Below are 26,225 nucleotides of genomic sequence, written 5' to 3'. Positions count from 1 at the left end.
CTTTTATACTCTATTTGTCAAGTGCTTTATAGTCAAATTATTAAAAAAAAAACTTAAAAATTTTATATTGCCATGCAAAAATGAATTACACAAGCAATTGTTATATGAAAATAATATGAATATTTAACATAAATTGAACAAATTAGTTCTTTTCAGTTACATCTATAATCAGAAATTTATGCAATACTCACCGTGTACAATATTAGTACTGATGCAAACTGTATAATACTGTACATACAAATAAATTTGAAGACAGAAATTGCAGTTACTAAAGAACAACGGCCTTCCCTGAAAATTATATAAATTATTTAACTATTAATATTATTTCATATCACTGTCAGTTTTGGATCATATCAATAATAAATTAATTGTATATTTTCAATAGTTTAATCTATAAAAAAATTTATATTTTCTATGATAGACTCACTTTAAAGTGAACCTCAAATTATTGATTGGTCTGCCACTGGATATGCTACCATAGAAAGTCCCAATTGGTATACCAAAATCAGAAAACTTTTGGAAAATTTGATACAAAGACCAATATAACATTTGTTTTTAATAGGTCCATAAAGGTTACTTATTACAAAGTGAGTCTAATTAAAGAGATAAGCCACTAAGATGAAAGTTTCTTTAAAATTAAAACAAGTCTGCTAAACTTTATAAATTAAAAATTCAAATATAGCTATGTGTAATTACTAAGAACTGGAACTTATACAACAGGAAAATGGGATATTATTCTAATAATATCATGATTGAAAGAAAAGTCACTAGAAATTGCACACGAGGCTCAAGAAGTGGGCTAGGCCTATGGAATCTGGACTTTGACACTCTGCTAGAAGAATTCAACGAAAGGGAGGAAACACAGATACAGGCTTTTGCCGATGATGTCATACTGATCATCAGTATGACATCATGAGTGGGCAAACTTGCAAACAAAGGCAATAAAGCATTAGAAAAGATAGCTGAGTCGTAGCACAAAAAGTTCTGCAAAAAATCTAACCAAAGCAGGAGCACACAAAAGCACAATTTTACTATCTGCAGAATACAGGAGTCTAGATGGAAAGCCTCCTTTCAGAAACTTATATGAACTGTGATATGAACATTGGAACAATCTATTCTTTCAAGTCATTTCCATCAGATTGTTTTGTATTTGCAGTATGTGGATAATATCCTAATCAAGTGGTGTAGCAATCTGTTTATCAGGTGTATTTCCTAGATTTAAATATAACTTTAACACTTAACTAGTAGTAAACATAATCTTATATTACACAAATTCTTTTTAAAACTGGAACCATAATATTAAGGTTTTTTATACCTCAAGATATTCCTAGATGTAAAATGTAACATTACATTTAGAACATGATATAGAAGTGTGTGTCTAATAGTTTGTCTGGTGACTGTCAGATGGCATTATATCCTTAGAAAATTGAAATACTAACATTTAGAACTACATGATGCATTTGATTTGGAGTTTCATGGATGTATTTTGCAAGGCTGTATGTGAGTAAAGTTTACAAATATGTTGTATAATTATAATGAAGATAAAGTGTGGAAAGTTTGCTGTAGAGCTGAACAACTATCTAAAGCTTTGTATGTATATGTATGTATATATATTTGATATGTGTAAATATATACATAAAGTGAGAGTAATGAAATATCCAAAAAAAGAAAGAAATAAGAATGACTTACTTTATTACGATTGGGACACATTCTATATTTGGAACTTTTGATGTAAACGGAGCGGCAACGGACGCCTCAGCTTCAGAGAGAGAAATTCCAACATCTGCCGCCTTCAGTGCCTAAAAGGATTTTAAGCACATTTTTATATATTTATAAAAGTTAATCTGTTAGCAACAAAATGCTTTTTATTTATCTATTCTTTCTATTTATGACATTTTCCTTTATATTGCTAATGTCACTTAATAATTTATATATAGAAATGCGTAAAAGCATATAACAGTTGGACTTTCACTGATGTTTTCACTATCTTTAACATAGTTCCTGATTTTCCATTACTTTGTGGAAATACTAACAAAAATCCCAGATTTTCCAGGACATCCTGTATGAATATAAAATGAGTTCTTGTATGCCGATCCACCTAACAATTGTCCTAATCAAATGTAAGTAACAGTAATAAAATTTCAATATTTTAATGTTGCAACTAATGCTAATTTGCATATCAATGCAGCTACCACATTATGATGCGATGCTGGCATCCGATACCCGAAGAAAGGCCAAATTTTGCTATATGTATATGTATTATGTATATGTATATATATGTATATGTATAATTTGTATGTAGCTTTGTTTATTAGTATGTAACTTTGGGCACAACAATCTCACTTCTGACACCACTGTGAGGTCAGCCGATTTGCTGTGAGGTGTTTTCGACAGCCGAGCGGTTAATTCTGTCGTGTGGGCGCGGAATGACTCACCGAGACAGGTTTACCATATAAAACCGTTTAATAATATAAGAACAGTCAAATATTTTACTTAAGTATCTTTCAATTTATTTATTTGTTAAAATCCTCATCATAACATTGATCAATTTCTCATTTTACTTCAAATTCAAATCTTAATCTTCTTTGATCAAATAAAAATAATTGATGTTACTGCAGGGAGTATTGCTTTTAGATAATACAAGTAAACAAATAGCCACATGCTCTCTTAATTATTGAAAATCATCCAAAAATCCTAGCTAAAACTTCTTAAAAATATTCATTTTTAAATAAGATTAAAAATTAGAATACTCACTCCGCAATCGTTTGCACCATCACCACACATTCCGACACTGTATCTGTTTTTAAATACAAAAACATTACAGTTAACTTAAGTATTAGCTTTATATTTAACATTATATAACTTTAACATTGTTATCTAATTCAAACATTATAAATACAAGGGTTATTTTTTTCAACCTCAACTAATGCATGAAAAAAAAAAATTGGAAGTATGTGAGACAGGGACAGGGTGCACGTCTAGTTAGTAGTATATTCCCTCACCATTTAGTGTTGTGTCAAGTTATTTTAAATGTTTGCTACTCTGCAGTAAACACATAAACATGATGCCGCCAATCCAGTCTCCCGCCAACTGTAAAATATAAGCAGTAATTCCATTTCTACAGGCCGAAGGGCTGAATGGAGGTGAAATTCATCAAAGGATGTGTAATGAGTATGGTGAGAACCTCATGAGCTACAGATGTGTGCGTGAATGGTGCAGGAAATTCAAACAAGGACATGACAACATTCAAGATGAGGTCAATCAAGGGAGGAAGTACGTGATGACTGGCAATTTGGTAGACAAAGTGGATCAATTGGTGCAAGAAAGGCATTGGTTCACAATTTCTGAGCTCAGTGAGGAGTTTCCTGAAATTTCTAGGTCCACACTGTATACCGATGACTGACAGTGTTAAAAGTTGGCTGAATGGCCTGACGGCAATGTTCTTCAACATGGGTATACGAAAGCCGGTGTCATGGTATGATGTCTGCCTGAATCGATAAGGCAATTATGTGGAAAAATAGGTGAAGACTGTAACTACCTTCTACAAATAAAGTGGTTTTATTCTTCGTTCTTATTTTTATTCTGGGTCAGTGGAGGTTGAAAAAACCCTCATACATAACTTTATATCTTTCTTATTTATCAGTAAAAAAGACCCTTGAACTAATACAGGGTCTTTCAAAATGAATGCTACCACTATAAATTACTATAATTATGTTAATTATTATTCAAGAAGTATGCAATGTAAACCAATAGATAGAGTAATCACTTGTTTTGTCTCCCATCCACATTTGAACATCTCATCGTCTACTGCCTCTAAAAGTGCCGTAAATGAAAACAGTAACTCTGCATTTTGCATTCTGTAGTTGGCAGAGTCATTCGTCATTCCACAACATGAGTAATATGCAGAAGCCTTAGAATTGCAGTTGCCATGAGAGGAGTGATGACAGATATGCCTTAACAAGCATAGGAAGAATTGAGTATTGTATCATGCAATGCAAAGTGTATGCATTGACAAATAGTAATGGAAAAATGTAAAACTTGAATGGTTTTCCAATGTTTTAATGAACTGTACATTACAATGTCCTCAGATAATAATTGACATAATTACAATATTTTCTTCTAATTTGAAACCATGTCTTTTATTAAGTTTATCCATATTGCACAATGAAGTGCTTTTCGAACGACACTAGGCTTTACTTTACATCCATCTTTATTTTGATGTTTAGATGATGATATACATTTCAGGTTATTGCCCTTCTAGTAATATTATATCAAGTGATTTTTTTAATTGCTAAATATCTCTTTAGTTTTGATATTGCATTACAAAACTATTGCATCTTAACATTCTTTACCTTAAGTGTCAACTTACTTAAGTGACACTGTAGCATAAAATAAATGTATGATGTCAAAGTGTATCTTAAAGTTTTTCTTTTAAGAACAAATACTACAATAAGCATGTGATGAATTTTTAATGTTAGCTATAAATAACAAGTTTTATCAAAGTATTATTTTTTACCCGACTTCTTGCAAAGCTTCAACCAATTGAGTTTTCTGATCTGGTGCCATACGAGCAAAGATCGTCCCTCTCACTACAATCTGGAAAAATAATAATTGTAAACTTTGCATTAATATTCATAGACAATATGATATTAATCATTTCAATGTAATTTAATTAAACTCGAGTTTAAGAGTTTTAAATTAAACTTCTCAAGAATTAAGTTTAAAGTACAGTACTGTAAATGTTTCAATCATATGTAAGTGAAATTTCATTTATATATAATTGAATATTATATATTTCCAGTTAATTAATTGATTAAAATTATTAAATTCCCTTTTAATCTTTCTTTAATCTTGTCTTAGAACAGACAGTGAAACAAATCCAGACTTGACTCGAAGTTTGATGCACACTTGAAGATCTACAACAAACTTGATGTCAACCTGAAGTTCCAAACTGAACTTGAATCTCCCACTTCCGTATCAACCTTATATAGCCGTGGACAGCAGGCTGGACGACCAATCAGTGATTACTGGGCCATAGCCCTATGTAAATATGCTGTGTGGTGTGATTCTCTGCCAACCAATCGGCGGTTACACCACTCATTGCTCTGTCAGAGGTCCATAGCATGATGCTATCCCTGGCTAACCATCTCTGACCAAAGACACATGCACCGCTAATTCAAACACAACGGTCGCCTTCTCAACGGTCTTTCTTGGCCATTACCAGTTTAAAAAAAGGCGGGAATCGTGTTCTTACACTATTCTACCCCAACAACCACATATGTACTGTACAAAACAGAGAAGTGCCCGTGGGCAGTCCAATATCTGAGATTTCTGTGAAATGGTGGTAGGAATTACCACTATTTCACAGAACTGGAACTAAAGTTATTATCTCTATTCCTTCCTCACATCCATATTTACAAAAAATAATTGGATGACATTTTGATCATCTGTAAAACTAAACCAAACATAAAAGGTTTTGTGGATGCCATGAACAACAACCCATTTGACTTGAGTCTCAAACTAGACCAATCCACTTCTTAGATCTGCAAGAGGGCAACATCCATATGAGCATTTATCACGAACCAGACCACAGGTGACTCCTGTGACCCATATTCATATAAAGTGGCAGCATTTCGATCCCTAACAAAGAGAGCTTTCATACACTGCACTTACCATAAGGACACATTGAGTGAGCCACATGGCTTGGAGTGTTTTGCAACCAAACACAAAAAAGCCTTATCCAAAAATTGGCCAAAGCATATAATAAAAATAATTAAAAATAACAACAGAAGAGATAACGCTGAAGATAAAGAGATAATGGAAATGCAGCCATTCACTTCTGCTTACTGGGAGTATATCATTTTCCAGTAACAGACTATAGAGACCAACAAAAATTGGAGTACATAGGCTTCACAACAAGCTCTTTGCAAAAAAGACTTGGTGAATATAATTATGATATCAGTCACAAGCTCACCACTGCCTTGGCTATTTATGCCTCAGACAGCAACGTATGGACCAATCTACAGAATGCCACCATCATTAAGAGAGCCAAATGATTGGAAAACATTAAAGCCTTGGAGCTGCTGGAAATATATAAAGCCAAGAAACAAGGGAGAAGCATTAATTTCAAGGATGAAAAATGCTTGTCCTATGCATGGCAGATCTGGGGTCTTTAATTAATAACATCAAAATTAAATATAAGCTAAATAAATAAATAAAATATTTAAATTTTTAAGATTTAAAAAGTAAATGTAAAGAATTTGAAAGTTAGAAATAGGATTAATACTTGTGTCCCACTTTATAACAATGATATCACATAGCAAATTTAACCTGGAGATGCATTCAATTAATGTAACATTTTTAAATAGTCACACTCCAAATTGAAAGAATATCCTCCAGAAGTGGAGAGAATAAGTCCTTTGGATAAGAAAACAAATAAGAATTTGAATAATGACTTTAATACAATTCAAAATAACATTATCAAATTGGATGGAAATTCCACTCTCAGTAAAAACGCACCCCATCCTGAAAAAAGAGATCATTGGAAAACATTGAAAAGAAGAGAGAAAGAGAAAGCATGGAAAAATTTGCTTTAAATATTTTGCAAATTGATTTACTTTCAAAAATCCCCAGATAACAGCAATTCATTAAATTTTTCTTCACTTCTAGCTAATCAGATCACTCTTTATTATTAAATTAAAAAATGTATAAAAGAAAATCAATTTCATGGTATAATACTAGCTCCATTAACTAATTACTAACTAAAGGAACAGGGCTCAACATATCTGCATAGACTGCCTCCTGAAAAATTACTGGAATCTTTCAACTAATCTGGATTTGATTCCAGATTTTCCAGAGTTGAAGTTGCCACCTTAATTGTTTGGCTGTTTGAAGTGATGTATTGTATAATATTGTAATTACTAATGAACATAACATTCAATAGTATTGAAAACACACTAATAATATATTCAGAGTAATCATCATTACTACATTTTTTCATTTAATATTAAAAATGGTTTTATAGATTGATATTTTATCTTCAAAACTGCACGGCACATGATACAGGATCTTCCAAAATAAATGCTACCATTTTAAATTCCCATAATTATTTTAATTATTATCTGAGAAGTATGCAAAGTGTAACCATCACCTCCAATCTGCATTCAGACTTATCATTGTCTACTATCTCTAGAAAGCACCATAAATGAAAATGGCAATTCCACAACAGAAAAGACAATCTGTGCCCTGATGGCAAAATTGGAATCACTCATCATTGTGCAAATGAGTAATCTGTTTGAGCTGTAGAATACAGCTGTGAAACTGCAGAATTGTCGTTAATATGGGAGAATTGACAACATATGTGATGTAGCGAGTAGGAAGAATTTGAGTATCGCTCGTACATGTGCCATGTGACACAACGTGCACACATTGAGAAACTGTCAAATGTAAAACTTGGGCAGTTTTTCAAAGTTTTAATATGCATTACAATGTTCTTGGATAATAATTACAATAATTTTAAATGGTAGCATTCTTTTTAGAAGATCCATACATATCAAGTATATTATTTATTGTACAGATGAATTGTATGGGATCCATGCTATAATTTGTTGATTTTGTTCATCTAAAATTTAATATATCTTATTACATGCATATATATTTTAAAATACAATAGAACATCGATTATCCGAAACAATTTGAGACTGGGGTTGTTTGGATATTTGATTTTTTGGATAACCAATTACGTACAAAAAAATATATTAGCCTATCCCATGTTGAAATTCATTCAAATCCTGATGCATTCTTAAGTACACTCTCGTGGTTGCGCCAGTACTTCCACCTAAAACACACAAACCAACAAAAATATTGGAGTAGCCCAAGACATAGTGCTGTGGTGCTGCAATATTTGGCTAGCAGAAATTTAAATTTGCCGACTGGAACACTTTTGGTTGATCGATACTCGGATAATCTATGCTCTACTGTAATTGTAATGTTACAAGTGAGTACACCAAAATTTACCTTTTTTAAGAATTTATTTAATTAATATTAAACTAAAAGTGATTTTTCTTAATGCTAACCAGAATAAGAAAAGCTTAAATTAGTAATTTGCAATATCAGTTTTTTTTACAGTTAACAATAAAATTGTAAAGGATGCAAATATGAGTTGTAATTTGAAAATTATTAATCAAAAATATTAAGCTATAAAAAATATATCTTTTGTTACAAAATACAAACTATTTCCTATATAGATCTAAATATATTCTATTTTTATAATTACTTTGTAAATAATGCCACTTATAAAATAACTCACCTTTGGAAAAATTTCGGGAAAATAGTTACGAACCACCAAAAACGATTTGCCATCGATGGCAAAGTGATAGTATTCTTCATCTTCGTCAATGTTAATTTTTTGATATAACTATAAAAAAAATAATAAATAAAATAAATAAGTAATGGAGATATTTAATAATTTTACCGATTAATTTTTAATGTCAATTTTGTTAAAATTATCATATACCATCTACATTTATTCTTTTCAATCTACATAACTGAATTAATTAAAAATATGTTAAACAATAATGTAAGAATATGAAAAACAATTTTGTCATGTCAATGACAACTTTTTTATTTCAAATGTAGATGCTAGGCTCAAGAACCAAAAACATTCATCGAGTGAAAAAAATCAACCATAATGCACTGTGACTCCTTGGATCCGGCCATAGTGCAAATTTTGTATTGCGGCCCTGTCGAAAATGGACATAATGTATTCTTGCTATTCAATAAGATCACAAAGCAAAATTCACATTGAGATACTTTTAAAAATCAACAACCTGGCAATGTGAAAATGCCACGATGTATCGTGCAACCAAGACATGTGATAAAAGTATCTGTGCAAAAGTAAGTAACAAATTTTTTTATTTAGATTATGCAGGTTAAAATTTGATTTAATTATACTAAATATAAACAGTTAGTCTCATTAGTATTGTGTTTAAGCCTTAAATTTCTACAATAAAAACTTATTAATAAAAATAATTACTCCACGCAGGTGAGTGCTCTGTTACCTGTAGCAGTAATGATGTAGCACATTTACTTTGCATTATATCACTGTTACAATAATTAAGTGAATATAATATTTTTTTCTTGTTTCTTAAATGATATCCATTTTTGTATAAATTATATTTACTTTATTATTTTTTTTAATTTTTTTCCAATAGATGGTGTCACATGTAAAGAGAGCAAATTGAATGTAGACAGAAATTAATTGGTATATAGAAATTAAATCACTATTTTGGAGTGGTATGTATGACATTAACTATATTAGAAGTACATTTTTACATAACTGTCATGTATAGTAAACAAACAAACAAACATCCATCCTCATTTATGTTATAGATTGTTAGAGTCACTCACTTCCACATCTTTATTATTTACAAATGATGACGTTAAATCACAATTAGATCCCACAGGTGAGGATTCTCCAGCTTCCCATTTAATTTTTGCGGGATTGTCATGTTCGGGAGGAAAAGCCTTCACTAATATAATTCTTTCGGTGTAAGGAACCATCCCACATTCTCGAGCAACGCTGAGTGCAGTCAAAATATTATCTCCTAAAAGATTTAAAAATTCTAATTTTAGTTTTCCATCTAAAAACATATTTTAATGTAATAATCATTAAGTTTCTAACATTAAAGCAGACACCTGTATTAATAATTAAAAATTTAAAAATTACAGAATTTGAAATTTAAGATACTAAATTAATCAAAAATGTCACCCTACAGACAGATCAACAGTCATTAGATTTATCACAAGGCTAGGTGGCCCAGAGGCTAAGACGGCAGTCCACCTCTTGGAGAGACCCGGAATCAAATCCAAATGGGTCAAAAAGGCCCACCAGATACATGAAGCTCCATCCCTCATCAGCTAGCTGCCATACTATCGACTTGCTAAAAATAAGCCTCTTAAATATAACACAGAAAAACTACATTTTCCTCACACTTTCCAGCAGAAACTTATTAACACAAATATTTTTGGTCATGTACGGGGACCTGCATCGGGTTAAGTGTATACAAAATCAAACGTCTACAGTGAGTTCAAAGTTTGAAACATTGCCAACTTTCTTTGACATCATTACTTTTAAAGCTAATACATTATATATTATACATAAATATACAAATGTAGGACAACATTTGTTCATTAAATGATTACTGCTGAAAAGTGTGAGGAGGGTGCAATTTATCGGTGTTTTATTGAATTTATAAGCTAAAACTAACATATATCTTAAACATAACTATAAATATTAGTTTGATTGGTGAAATTTAAAAGTTACACACTATCATTAAGTAACCATTAATCAATTTAATCATTCATACTCTAAATTTGCAATATTCAAATAGCAGTGTGAAAGATGTTACTCAAGCTTTTTATCCTGAAAAAGTTTCTGCTTTGACAAGTATTGATTCAAGTAGAAGGAATGCATTAAAAGTATTGTAATAAAAAATTCATAATTAATTAAATAATTCTGCAATATTCTTTATATGTATGATATGTTTTAATTATACAGATTTGTGAAAACATGAAAGCATTCAAAAATTTATACATGTTTTCAAATGATTCATTCAAAGACAAAAGAAATTTAACTTTGAATATTTAAATCATATTAATATTATAAAAATTATTTGTTTTTCCCTCTACTCAAAATAAGATAAATAGAACAAGCATGTTACCTGTAACCATAACACTTCTAATAGCAGCTTCTTTCAAAGAATGAATAACGGGAAGAGTCTCGCTCTTTAACATGTTTTGCATTATTAATAAACCCAAAAAGTTAAGATCCTTTTCAAGCTCTGCTCTGAAAATTAATTAGAAAAATATATATTTAATATACTAAATTTTTAACACTTTACTCTGTTTTCAGGAGAGATATAAACTGAAAGGAGTAAATTATTATGCATGTTTAATAAATATTAGAAAATATAGAGTTTGTGACTAATTTTCATTTAATTCCATTGTAAGAATTCTAAATTTTTATGGTTTTTCTTGAAATTTATATTAAAAATATATATATTAAGAGAAATTATATGCATACCACTTTTAATCATAAAAAATTCTTCCCAAAACTAGGGTCAACAGGTATAAAATACAAACCTTTACCGTAGAATGGCAATTGAGTGGAACAGAGCTAAAATTTAGCATTCACCACTTACTACAGCTGTCCCTTGATAGTCCGACATTTTGTAATCCGACATGCTCAGTAGTCTGACGCACCTCCCGTCAAGGTACCCATCCCTGTTACGTGTCTGCTTGCACAGAAGCATGTTGCAACATGAATCTTCCCACCCAATTCTTACATGACGACACACATTTCGTGTGTTTTCTGTGAGCAGTTCTGTTCGAACAGTTGGAGTAGGGAATATTGTAGGCTACTGCTAACAAAACAGTGCCAAATATGTAATCACTTTCAGTAATCTGGACACTTTCGGTAATCCGACACCCCTTTGGTCCCATACCTGTCGGATTATCAAGGGACAGCTGATTCCAACAGACTACCAAAAACATTTCCAGCTAAAACTTATTTAACATGCAGATTGATATAATAATAGAAATTTAGTATACACAAACACTTCATCAAACACTATTTCTAATAACTGATAGATATCCCAGCCATACATCATTAAATCAAATGACAGATAATATCATAGCACTGTCCTATGTAAACTATTAATACTTTATTGGATATATTGATTTTGGCTATAATGGACTTTATGTATAATAGACTTCTTGTCAAGATAACTTGCTGAAAATTATCACCACTTACTTGATATCTATATAAAACATCATCTTCCAACATACATTTCTGCACAAACTGTATATATATTAGGGACAGTCAAATGAAAACAAGACAGACTATATAACAAGTGCGGTACGGAAGTTGGTAATGCAGGTAGGTGTGTATATAGAAGTGCCCTCTATTGGGAATCAGGAAGGAACAGTGTAAACATTCACTGCTGTGCTGTTTGTCTGTAATCATATGTAAGTGAAATTTCATTTATATATAATTGAATATTATATATTTCCAGTTAATTAATTGATTAAAATTATTAAATTCCCTTTTAATCTTTCTTTAATCTTGTCTTAGAACAGACAGTGAAACAAATCCAGACTTGACTCGAAGTTTGATGCACACTTGAAGATCTACAACAAACTTGATGTCAACCTGAAGTTCCAAACTGAACTTGAATCTCCCACTTCCGTATCAACCTTATATAGCCGTGGACAGCAGGCTGGACGACCAATCAGTGATTACTGGGCCATAGCCCTATGTAAATATGCTGTGTGGTGTGATTCTCTGCCAACCAATCGGCGGTTACACCACTCATTGCTCTGTCAGAGGTCCATAGCATGATGCTATCCCTGGCTAACCATCTCTGACCAAAGACACATGCACCGCTAATTCAAACACAACGGTCGCCTTCTCAACGGTCTTTCTTGGCCATTACCAGTTTAAAAAAAGGCGGGAATCGTGTTCTTACACTATTCTACCCCAACAACCACATATGTACTGTACAAAACAGAGAAGTGCCCGTGGGCAGTCCAATATCTGAGATTTCTGTGAAATGGTGGTAGGAATTACCACTATTTCACAGAACTGGAACTAAAGTTATTATCTCTATTCCTTCCTCACATCCATATTTACAAAAAATAATTGGATGACATTTTGATCATCTGTAAAACTAAACCAAACATAAAAGGTTTTGTGGATGCCATGAACAACAACCCATTTGACTTGAGTCTCAAACTAGACCAATCCACTTCTTAGATCTGCAAGAGGGCAACATCCATATGAGCATTTATCACGAACCAGACCACAGGTGACTCCTGTGACCCATATTCATATAAAGTGGCAGCATTTCGATCCCTAACAAAGAGAGCTTTCATACACTGCACTTACCATAAGGACACATTGAGTGAGCCACATGGCTTGGAGTGTTTTGCAACCAAACACAAAAAAGCCTTATCCAAAAATTGGCCAAAGCATATAATAAAAATAATTAAAAATAACAACAGAAGAGATAACGCTGAAGATAAAGAGATAATGGAAATGCAGCCATTCACTTCTGCTTACTGGGAGTATATCATTTTCCAGTAACAGACTATAGAGACCAACAAAAATTGGAGTACATAGGCTTCACAACAAGCTCTTTGCAAAAAAGACTTGGTGAATATAATTATGATATCAGTCACAAGCTCACCACTGCCTTGGCTATTTATGCCTCAGACAGCAACGTATGGACCAATCTACAGAATGCCACCATCATTAAGAGAGCCAAATGATTGGAAAACATTAAAGCCTTGGAGCTGCTGGAAATATATAAAGCCAAGAAACAAGGGAGAAGCATTAATTTCAAGGATGAAAAATGCTTGTCCTATGCATGGCAGATCTGGGGTCTTTAATTAATAACATCAAAATTAAATATAAGCTAAATAAATAAATAAAATATTTAAATTTTTAAGATTTAAAAAGTAAATGTAAAGAATTTGAAAGTTAGAAATAGGATTAATACTTGTGTCCCACTTTATAACAATGATATCACATAGCAAATTTAACCTGGAGATGCATTCAATTAATGTAACATTTTTAAATAGTCACACTCCAAATTGAAAGAATATCCTCCAGAAGTGGAGAGAATAAGTCCTTTGGATAAGAAAACAAATAAGAATTTGAATAATGACTTTAATACAATTCAAAATAACATTATCAAATTGGATGGAAATTCCACTCTCAGTAAAAACGCACCCCATCCTGAAAAAAGAGATCATTGGAAAACATTGAAAAGAAGAGAGAAAGAGAAAGCATGGAAAAATTTGCTTTAAATATTTTGCAAATTGATTTACTTTCAAAAATCCCCAGATAACAGCAATTCATTAAATTTTTCTTCACTTCTAGCTAATCAGATCACTCTTTATTATTAAATTAAAAAATGTATAAAAGAAAATCAATTTCATGGTATAATACTAGCTCCATTAACTAATTACTAACTAAAGGAACAGGGCTCAACATATCTGCATAGACTGCCTCCTGAAAAATTACTGGAATCTTTCAACTAATCTGGATTTGATTCCAGATTTTCCAGAGTTGAAGTTGCCACCTTAATTGTTTGGCTGTTTGAAGTGATGTATTGTATAATATTGTAATTACTAATGAACATAACATTCAATAGTATTGAAAACACACTAATAATATATTCAGAGTAATCATCATTACTACATTTTTTCATTTAATATTAAAAATGGTTTTATAGATTGATATTTTATCTTCAAAACTGCACGGCACATGATACAGGATCTTCCAAAATAAATGCTACCATTTTAAATTCCCATAATTATTTTAATTATTATCTGAGAAGTATGCAAAGTGTAACCATCACCTCCAATCTGCATTCAGACTTATCATTGTCTACTATCTCTAGAAAGCACCATAAATGAAAATGGCAATTCCACAACAGAAAAGACAATCTGTGCCCTGATGGCAAAATTGGAATCACTCATCATTGTGCAAATGAGTAATCTGTTTGAGCTGTAGAATACAGCTGTGAAACTGCAGAATTGTCGTTAATATGGGAGAATTGACAACATATGTGATGTAGCGAGTAGGAAGAATTTGAGTATCGCTCGTACATGTGCCATGTGACACAACGTGCACACATTGAGAAACTGTCAAATGTAAAACTTGGGCAGTTTTTCAAAGTTTTAATATGCATTACAATGTTCTTGGATAATAATTACAATAATTTTAAATGGTAGCATTCTTTTTAGAAGATCCATACATATCAAGTATATTATTTATTGTACAGATGAATTGTATGGGATCCATGCTATAATTTGTTGATTTTGTTCATCTAAAATTTAATATATCTTATTACATGCATATATATTTTAAAATACAATAGAACATCGATTATCCGAAACAATTTGAGACTGGGGTTGTTTGGATATTTGATTTTTTGGATAACCAATTACGTACAAAAAAATATATTAGCCTATCCCATGTTGAAATTCATTCAAATCCTGATGCATTCTTAAGTACACTCTCGTGGTTGCGCCAGTACTTCCACCTAAAACACACAAACCAACAAAAATATTGGAGTAGCCCAAGACATAGTGCTGTGGTGCTGCAATATTTGGCTAGCAGAAATTTAAATTTGCCGACTGGAACACTTTTGGTTGATCGATACTCGGATAATCTATGCTCTACTGTAATTGTAATGTTACAAGTGAGTACACCAAAATTTACCTTTTTTAAGAATTTATTTAATTAATATTAAACTAAAAGTGATTTTTCTTAATGCTAACCAGAATAAGAAAAGCTTAAATTAGTAATTTGCAATATCAGTTTTTTTTACAGTTAACAATAAAATTGTAAAGGATGCAAATATGAGTTGTAATTTGAAAATTATTAATCAAAAATATTAAGCTATAAAAAATATATCTTTTGTTACAAAATACAAACTATTTCCTATATAGATCTAAATATATTCTATTTTTATAATTACTTTGTAAATAATGCCACTTATAAAATAACTCACCTTTGGAAAAATTTCGGGAAAATAGTTACGAACCACCAAAAACGATTTGCCATCGATGGCAAAGTGATAGTATTCTTCATCTTCGTCAATGTTAATTTTTTGATATAACTATAAAAAAAATAATAAATAAAATAAATAAGTAATGGAGATATTTAATAATTTTACCGATTAATTTTTAATGTCAATTTTGTTAAAATTATCATATACCATCTACATTTATTCTTTTCAATCTACATAACTGAATTAATTAAAAATATGTTAAACAATAATGTAAGAATATGAAAAACAATTTTGTCATGTCAATGACAACTTTTTTATTTCAAATGTAGATGCTAGGCTCAAGAACCAAAAACATTCATCGAGTGAAAAAAATCAACCATAATGCACTGTGACTCCTTGGATCCGGCCATAGTGCAAATTTTGTATTGCGGCCCTGTCGAAAATGGACATAATGTATTCTTGCTATTCAATAAGATCACAAAGCAAAATTCACATTGAGATACTTTTAAAAATCAACAACCTGGCAATGTGAAAATGCCACGATGTATCGTGCAACCAAGACATGTGATAAAAGTATCTGTGCAAAAGTAAGTAACAAATTTTTTTATTTAGATTATGCAGGTTAAAATTTGATTTAATTATACTAAATATAAACAGTTAGTCTCATTAGTATTGTGTTTAAGCCTTAAATTTCTACAATAAAAACTTATTAATAAAAATAATTACTCCACGCAGGTGAGTGCTCTGTTACCTGTAGCAGTAATGATGTAGCACATTTACTTTGCATTATATCACTGTTACAATAATTAAGTGAATATAATATTTTTTTCTTGTTTCTTAAATGATATCCATTTTTGTATAAATTATATTTACTTTATTATTTTTTTTAATTTTTTTCCAATAGATGGTGTCACATGTAAAGAGAGCAAATTGAATGTAGACAGAAATTAATTGGTATATAGAAATTAAATCACTATTTTGGAGTGGTATGTATGACATTAACTATATTAGAAGTACATTTTTACATAACTGTCATGTATAGTAAACAAACAAACAAACATCCATCCTCATTTATGTTATAGATTGTTAGAGTCACTCACTTCCACATCTTTATTATTTACAAATGATGACGTTAAATCACAATTAGATCCCACAGGTGAGGATTCTCCAGCTTCCCATTTAATTTTTGCGGGATTGTCGTGTTCGGGAGGAAAAGCCTTCACTAATATAATTCTTTCGGTGTAAGGAACCATCCCACATTCTCGAGCAACGCTGAGTGCAGTCAAAATATTATCTCCTAAAAGATTTAAAAATTCTAATTTTAGTTTTCCATCTAAAAACATATTTTAATGTAATAATCATTAAGTTTCTAACATTAAAGCAGACACCTGTATTAATAATTAAAAATTTAAAAATTACAGAATTTGAAATTTAAGATACTAAATTAATCAAAAATGTCACCCTACAGACAGATCAACAGTCATTAGATTTATCACAAGGCTAGGTGGCCCAGAGGCTAAGACGGCAGTCCACCTCTTGGAGAGACCCGGAATCAAATCCAAATGGGTCAAAAAGGCCCACCAGATACATGAAGCTCCATCCCTCATCAGCTAGCTGCCATACTATCGACTTGCTAAAAATAAGCCTCTTAAATATAACACAGAAAAACTACATTTTCCTCACACTTTCCAGCAGAAACTTATTAACACAAATATTTTTGGTCATGTACGGGGACCTGCATCGGGTTAAGTGTATACAAAATCAAACGTCTACAGTGAGTTCAAAGTTTGAAACATTGCCAACTTTCTTTGACATCATTACTTTTAAAGCTAATACATTATATATTATACATAAATATACAAATGTAGGACAACATTTGTTCATTAAATGATTACTGCTGAAAAGTGTGAGGAGGGTGCAATTTATCGGTGTTTTATTGAATTTATAAGCTAAAACTAACATATATCTTAAACATAACTATAAATATTAGTTTGATTGGTGAAATTTAAAAGTTACACACTATCATTAAGTAACCATTAATCAATTTAATCATTCATACTCTAAATTTGCAATATTCAAATAGCAGTGTGAAAGATGTTACTCAAGCTTTTTATCCTGAAAAAGTTTCTGCTTTGACAAGTATTGATTCAAGTAGAAGGAATGCATTAAAAGTATTGTAATAAAAAATTCATAATTAATTAAATAATTCTGCAATATTCTTTATATGTATGATATGTTTTAATTATACAGATTTGTGAAAACATGAAAGCATTCAAAAATTTATACATGTTTTCAAATGATTCATTCAAAGACAAAAGAAATTTAACTTTGAATATTTAAATCATATTAATATTATAAAAATTATTTGTTTTTCCCTCTACTCAAAATAAGATAAATAGAACAAGCATGTTACCTGTAACCATAACACTTCTAATAGCAGCTTCTTTCAAAGAATGAATAACGGGAAGAGTCTCGCTCTTTAACATGTTTTGCATTATTAATAAACCCAAAAAGTTAAGATCCTTTTCAAGCTCTGCTCTGAAAATTAATTAGAAAAATATATATTTAATATACTAAATTTTTAACACTTTACTCTGTTTTCAGGAGAGATATAAACTGAAAGGAGTAAATTATTATGCATGTTTAATAAATATTAGAAAATATAGAGTTTGTGACTAATTTTCATTTAATTCCATTGTAAGAATTCTAAATTTTTATGGTTTTTCTTGAAATTTATATTAAAAATATATATATTAAGAGAAATTATATGCATACCACTTTTAATCATAAAAAATTCTTCCCAAAACTAGGGTCAACAGGTATAAAATACAAACCTTTACCGTAGAATGGCAATTGAGTGGAACAGAGCTAAAATTTAGCATTCACCACTTACTACAGCTGTCCCTTGATAGTCCGACATTTTGTAATCCGACATGCTCAGTAGTCTGACGCACCTCCCGTCAAGGTACCCATCCCTGTTACGTGTCTGCTTGCACAGAAGCATGTTGCAACATGAATCTTCCCACCCAATTCTTACATGACGACACACATTTCGTGTGTTTTCTGTGAGCAGTTCTGTTCGAACAGTTGGAGTAGGGAATATTGTAGGCTACTGCTAACAAAACAGTGCCAAATATGTAATCACTTTCAGTAATCTGGACACTTTCGGTAATCCGACACCCCTTTGGTCCCATACCTGTCGGATTATCAAGGGACAGCTGATTCCAACAGACTACCAAAAACATTTCCAGCTAAAACTTATTTAACATGCAGATTGATATAATAATAGAAATTTAGTATACACAAACACTTCATCAAACACTATTTCTAATAACTGATAGATATCCCAGCCATACATCATTAAATCAAATGACAGATAATATCATAGCACTGTCCTATGTAAACTATTAATACTTTATTGGATATATTGATTTTGGCTATAATGGACTTTATGTATAATAGACTTCTTGTCAAGATAACTTGCTGAAAATTATCACCACTTACTTGATATCTATATAAAACATCATCTTCCAACATACATTTCTGCACAAACTGTATATATATTAGGGACAGTCAAATGAAAACAAGACAGACTATATAACAAGTGCGGTACGGAAGTTGGTAATGCAGGTAGGTGTGTATATAGAAGTGCCCTCTATTGGGAATCAGGAAGGAACAGTGTAAACATTCACTGCTGTGCTGTTTGTCTGTTAGATATGCTCAAAGTGAGGTCAGCGAGTCGTGTGTGTGTCCACCATCACTATGGAGGTCCGCTGCTCGTTGACTTTCTGGAACACGGAGCCACAATTAACACACAGCAGTACATAGAAACTATGCAAAAATTGAAGCATGCCATCAAATCCAAACATCCAGGTATGTTGACAGACAGCATCATTCTGTTGCAGGATAATGCCCACCCACATGTTACCAAGATTGTTTTGACTACGCTGCAGAAGTTTCGCTGGGAACTTCTGCAGCATAGTCCATACACATCCTCCATACAGTCCCGATTTCTCCCTATGCGATTTCCATATTTTTGGAGCCCCAAAGAAAGGCATTCATGGCCGTCAATTTTCTTCGGACGAAAAGGTGCACCCCTGGGTACAATCATGGTTCCATAGGCAACCGCAAACATTTTTCCATGAGGGCATTGGCCATCTTGTCTCACAGTAGGATAAATATATTAACAGTTATGACAATTACTTTTAAAATAATAGACAGTTTACTTACTTTTTTCCCATCTGTCTCGTTTTCATTTGACTACCCCTAATACATTACACAGCAAAAGTTGTTATGATTAATATCTGAATGAAAGTGATGTTGTCTTATATATATACTCTTTATCATACACTACAGTATACAGGATGTAAAGTCCTTATAAATTAACATGTATGAGCAACACACACATCAATATATAACAAAATGAGAAATACATAAGAAATGAATGGGAACAGACAAGAAATACACATTTTACCATCCTTGCTCAATGTGCCTATTAGAATTTCATATTTTCTATTCACATCATTTTCGTACATGGAGCATTCTTTTGTGCTAAATGGGTCATACTCTACAAAAGGAGTGGCCAACTAGTCAATCGCAAAGCCAATTTTGGTTGATCACTCGCGATGTCTTGAATTAATGTGTTACACATGTAACCAAATGCAACACGTGAACGTAACATGCAAGTCCAACTGTACTAATATCGGACCACCGCATCCTCCCTCAGATGCGGTTTTGTCAGTCCATGTGCAAACCATTTGCGTACAGTTGTAAAAGGGGAATAAGAAATGTAGACAAAGGGTCATAAAACCGAAAAAAAGAGAGGACAAAAGAGTAGGTCGGGACACAGTAGAGAGAGAGAGAGAGGAAGGGTGAAGTGGTGGTCCTCGAAAGTGACAACATTGAGTTTCAATTTTTCTTCTACTTAAAATGTAAGTACCTTTTTCTTACATTTTAAACAGAAGTACCTTTTCTTCATGTTTTAAATTAAATTGTGGCTTTTTTTTTTACCTATCTAAACATAGTATGTATTTCACACCTCCCCTCGCCACTTAGACTATGCCTACAACAACAAATCGATCGCAACACATTTTTAAGATGAAAAGTAGTTCTTATGTACACAAAAGTTGGCCACCCCTGCTCTACAACACTGTAATTGCACATAGTTTTTGAGACAGGAGTGCTAACTTCTGGATTTTATCACTAGGGGCACCAGGTGTAGTCTTGTCTTATAGCATGTAGTTACTTTACTACAATAATAGATCACATTTACAACTGTAACCATCTGTGTTTGTCAGTTAGGTGTGTGTGTGTAAGGATATTACTATGCACTCTGTATATATCACATCCATATATGTCAATTCTAGCCTACTATATGTTTGAAGGTTGATTTACCTAACAGTTATAAGTTAAACTAAACTTTTGAGCAGAAAATCTTGAGATTGATTTATACACAGACATATTTGGTATGTAATGTGATTCAAAATTTTGTTGCAATATTAGTTGCCTATTTGCATTTTTTATTTTTAAAATTACAACTTATTCACACATTTGCTTTCATATTCAACTTTAATGAGTAAATGATTTTAATTCCCATCCACTGAAGTTTATGTATTTTTATCAATAACATTCCTTCTGTATTCTTAAACTAATATTTAATAGATAATCTAATAGAAATTTTTTGAAAATGATATTTTATTGTAGGTTTTAAGTTTAAAATGAACAGTGTTGTTATTAATTTCAATGCAAATTTTAATTTAGAAAACAGAAGTGCCCTAACTGACCACTTCCTGTTGTTCCCCAGGAAGAGATAAGTACAGATTATATATATATTATATCCCTTATACACTTGTTATTTCATTTAAGAGAGAAATTCTGCTAATCACTAATGCCTAATCCTTCAAAATTAAGTAAATCAAATTCAAAATATAATAGAAAAATATCTGATTTTAGTAGAAAAATGCTGCAATCTTTCAACAATCCAATAATTAATGCTTTATAAATTGAACTCAAACCATTTTTGAAGTATTTTAGAATTAATGGAACTATCCTACATGAAACTCTAATCAAAACTTATTAATTATATTAATATAAAATTAATCTAAATTAAAACTTTATGTATCACTAACAAATAATTTAATTTTTTTTAATGAAAGTTACCTTTTAACTCTTTGTAAATGATGCCATGTTAATTTAGATTCTAACGGACGCCAAGCCAAAGCAATCACGCGAAATCCTTTGAGAGTATAATTCTGCAGAAGAGTCTCAAAATTATGGGGAACTTTAAAGAAATTTAAAATCAATTAGTAAACAAAAAATACTAATATAATTTAATAAAAGAAAAATTGTTAAAAATATAGATATAATTGAGACTTATCCTAAGTCACAAAATATATTTTGTAATAAAAGTACGGATTAAGTTGTATGTGTAATAAAATTTTACTTATAAATATATCAAAAGTTATTGTTTTTTTAACAACTAAAGGAAAGTAGTCTCTATGGTTGATACATGAATTCCACAGTCCAAAAGTATGTTTAAGCCAATAAAGGGTTACCTTGTATACCACAAGTCATACTGTATTTTTGCTGCACCTTTCTTTCATTTTGCTTAACTATTCTTGCTTCATTTTTAAGCCAATCTACAACTTTGTCATTTTTCATATTCCACGTTCCAATATAATCCCAAAAATGGCTGTTCAGTTGGCTAAATTTAAAAGACTTATTTATTATCAACAGAATATTGCTGGTCAGCAAGCAATCTACAAACGTTTGTAGGAGCTTCAGGCAAGAAGTTTGAAGGAAATGTCAATATTTGTTTCTTGTTATTGGTAAAATTTTCATGTAGGCCATCAGTTTTTCATTTTCTGTTTTTGTAAGATGGCAATGCCATGAAGTCAAAGAAACATGATGACTAAGTTTCTCAATATCAGCATTACATCCAATAATCTCTGCCACAAATTGAGATACTAGCAAAGTTAAGGCCAAAGTTTTAAACACGAAAACGTGTACATCAGACATTCAGCACCGCTTTCCTGTAAGCCTAGAAGTTTGACAATGGTGTTTGGATAGTCAGTGGAATCGTGCTCGACATTCCAAACACCACTGTCAAACTTCTAGGCTTACAGGAAAGCGGTAATGAACGTCCAACACACATGTTTTTGTGTTTAAAACTTAGGCATCAACCTTGCTAATAAACCATTCATCAGAATAACCATAACATTTTATAGAATTTGCATCAACTGTCCCTCTGCTCGATAACAATAAGAATGCAGTTTTATATATATATTTCTCACCATCTTGCATTCTTATTGCTCTCAAATATTGTTTTGTCTCCAAAAATCCTTTCACTTTTATGCCCTTCATTCTGTACTAATGTCTGTTTTAATAACACTGCCAAAAGTATATCCTGAGAGCTTCAACATTTCCAGCATGTGTGGCGTCACAAACAAGGTGCAATTTTTTGATTGTTTAATCAATGTTCAAGCAAAAAAGAACTGCATATGATTTATTGTGTAATCTTCTCAAGGCTAAATCCAAGAAAATAAAAAATTTCAATGCTTGCTAATGTTATGTACTTTGCAATTTTACTATCCAAAAATATTTCCCTGAAGATTCATCATATGAATAAACAGAAACTGTATTAAATGCCACTCTCATCTTCTACATCATTTGTTCATCATGGTAAGACTTGTTATCATGTTTTATTATGGAATTTATCAATTAACCTTGATGAAACAATCCAATGATTCTGCCAAAACTCCACAATAGTAATATGCAAATAGCTTGTCTACAATTGGAACAGTATGCCTCATCAATAGACAGGTGTTGGTGTGCATCATTGAATTCCTTTTTGTTGATGTTTGAGAAGAGTTAGATTTGTCATATCATCATTCAGAAATTTAGCAATTTATACAGATAAATAACCAAAGTCTTCCTTCAAAAGATACTTGGCATTAATATTAATTCAAGTTCACTCTTGTAAGTTTTTGGAAAATCAAAAAAATCTCTGTAGTATTTTGTGATGAATAAATAATTTATAAATGAGCATAATTTCCCCAAAAAACTATAAAACAAATGACAAATTTATAGGAAATATAAGATGATGGTATACTAAAAAAAAATATATATATTTAAAATAAGGGTTTTACTAGAGAAAGCCTGAAAGAAAATGGAATAGATAAACAGTTTGAAGCCCAAGATATCTCCTTGATATCCATAATTATCTACATTTACCTTTAGTTTAATTTAGTATCATCTCTCTGCAGGACTTTGACTAATGAACTTCTAACATTATACCTAAAACTATTATCCAAAAGATTATGTGGTGTTAAATCCCTAGATTCATTAAATATAATTAGGCAAGTGTTATATTTACTTTCAATACTCACTCAGTAATATATCTGGAGATATTAAAAATTTACTTAAGAGAATGGGATTTAATATTTATATGTTTCATTGTAATTTAAGTGTTATATTGTATATCACAGATGCAATGCTTACTACCACTACTATTATTAAATTATGAAAACTATAAAATGCAAACAAAATTAACTATTAAATTATTAAAATATAAAAATTGAAACCTGTATTTTGTGTACAAAGCGAAACAATTTTCTCTGGTGCTCCCTTAACATACAAATCCATATGAGAGGCTCCAAGTGTCCTGCACACCACACTCATACGTTGGAGGGTCGAAGAGAACGGAAATTGGCGGACAATGCCAATTTCGTGTTCTTCCTATTTAATGTCGCAGATATAATAATTTTGTTTAAAAGTAATAATTTACATTAAAAATAATCTTACTTTAATTAAATGATCATCCGTGGGATAAACGACGGTAGGTGCAAGTAAATCAAATTTATTGTTATCTTGACCAGGTTCTTCTAAACACTGAAAGAAATAAGCACATTTTTACTGCATAAATAAATTTGGTAAATAAGCTTCAAACTTTAAATATAAATTAATAGAAATATATATTTTAGATATTACTTAATATCTAATTATTCTATTAATAGAAATATATAAATATATATACTTTGTTTCTCAATAAGATAAAATGTGTGAGCATGGATTGTAATGTTTACAACAAAATTTGCAGTTCAGCTAAGTATAAATAATAAACTATTTGAAATTAAATAGATTATTTACTACTAAACAAAATAAAAAGCAAATTATATAAAAGTAATCCAATTAATAACATGTCAGCTCAACTAATTTCATTTCTCACAAAATCTTTACCATCAAACAGCCACCAATAATCTTGTGTCTTCACATGACTTCTTGCTATTTGCATCTTATCTCATAAACTCAAACTAAATCAAAAGTTCCACAATTAATTAACTTATATAAATTTTAATTTACCAGTAAGCTAGAACAGTTGACAATTGACACTAATACAAACAAACACCATACATACTTACTCCAGCAGATAGAATTTAATGGAAATTATATGATATCAGCCAGAGTAATTACATACAGTGGTGTTAAGGTGAAATAAATTCAAATCTTACCCATTTTGTAGATAAAAACATTTTCAGATCCAAAGGATCTCCCACTAATTTATCGTGAATCATCGTCAAGGAGTGACACGTGGCCATGGATGCTATCAGTCGCGAATCTTTTGGCAAGGTAATCGGATCATGTACAACCGAACAAAAGCTGAAAAGTATAAATTTTAATACGTAATTAAGAATCTGAATATATCAAGTATAGTACAAAATTGAAAACTCTTTCAGTAATTTATAATTTGCTTTGTCCTAGAGAAAACCGTATATTGAAAATTTTTTATATTTATGTTAATAATAGCAAACTATATAGTTTCAAGTAGTTTTAAGTAATGTATGACTACATTGAAATTCCTTTTATTGAGTTTAGGTTCACTACTACACATTTAACATGGGCATATTAAATATAACAGATTAATTCATAGCTTCCACAACCAATGTGTTAGTCTATTTGTTTACTATCTGTAACGATAAGTGAATCAGTACTAGATGCAACAGAAATAAGAATATTGTTTTGCATTAAATTTACTTATGGTTAAAAAGATTAGAATAGGCAATTCGTATTCTTTTCTTCAAAACAAGCGGAAAAAAAAAAATGTTGCATAGTGAATCACTGTTTATATCCCTGTTTTGTACACCATACATCTAATCTATAATTTACTGTTAAAGCCAAGCAAAAATTTAATGTTTGGTACCTCATGCCATGTATTATTCCTCAGTATGATCAATTAATGAAGTTGATCAAGGATGTGCGCTATGTAATTTTGAGGGTGGATACATGCAGCAGTATTATGAAATATTACAATGGGTTGGATGATAGTTAAAAATTCAACTGCTCAAACCAGGTATATGTAAATAAACACTACGAATAACTCGTATCCAGCAAGAAAAACTATGAGAAAGCAAATATTTTCATTGAGTTATCCTGGCGGTGCCCATTCAACACAGATGAAAACATTTGCTTTCTTGTAGTTTTTGTTGTTGGATATTGGTTACGTGTAGTGTTTACTAATAGTGGAAAGTATAAAAATAGCATCACATGGAAGATCTCTAATGACTATTAACTATTATATTAAATAATTCAAAATACAATTTGGTAAAATATAATAAATTCATAAAACTTTTCTTGAAGTAATTAGAA

At 31.1% G+C, this 26,225-nt stretch overlaps 1 pseudogene; it reads right to left on the bottom strand.

Annotated features, from left to right (window-relative positions):
* The window catches only part of LOC111630565, an 80,358-nt pseudogene that overhangs the window by 10,483 nt on the left and 43,650 nt on the right, over positions 1–26,225 (bottom strand).

Source organism: Centruroides sculpturatus, unplaced genomic scaffold, assembly GCF_000671375.1.
Source record: "Centruroides sculpturatus isolate CEXI.00-Female unplaced genomic scaffold, Cexi_2.0 scaffold693, whole genome shotgun sequence".
Lineage (NCBI taxonomy): Eukaryota > Metazoa > Arthropoda > Arachnida > Scorpiones > Buthidae > Centruroides > Centruroides sculpturatus.
This window is presented reverse-complemented; position numbering and strand designations above follow the sequence as displayed.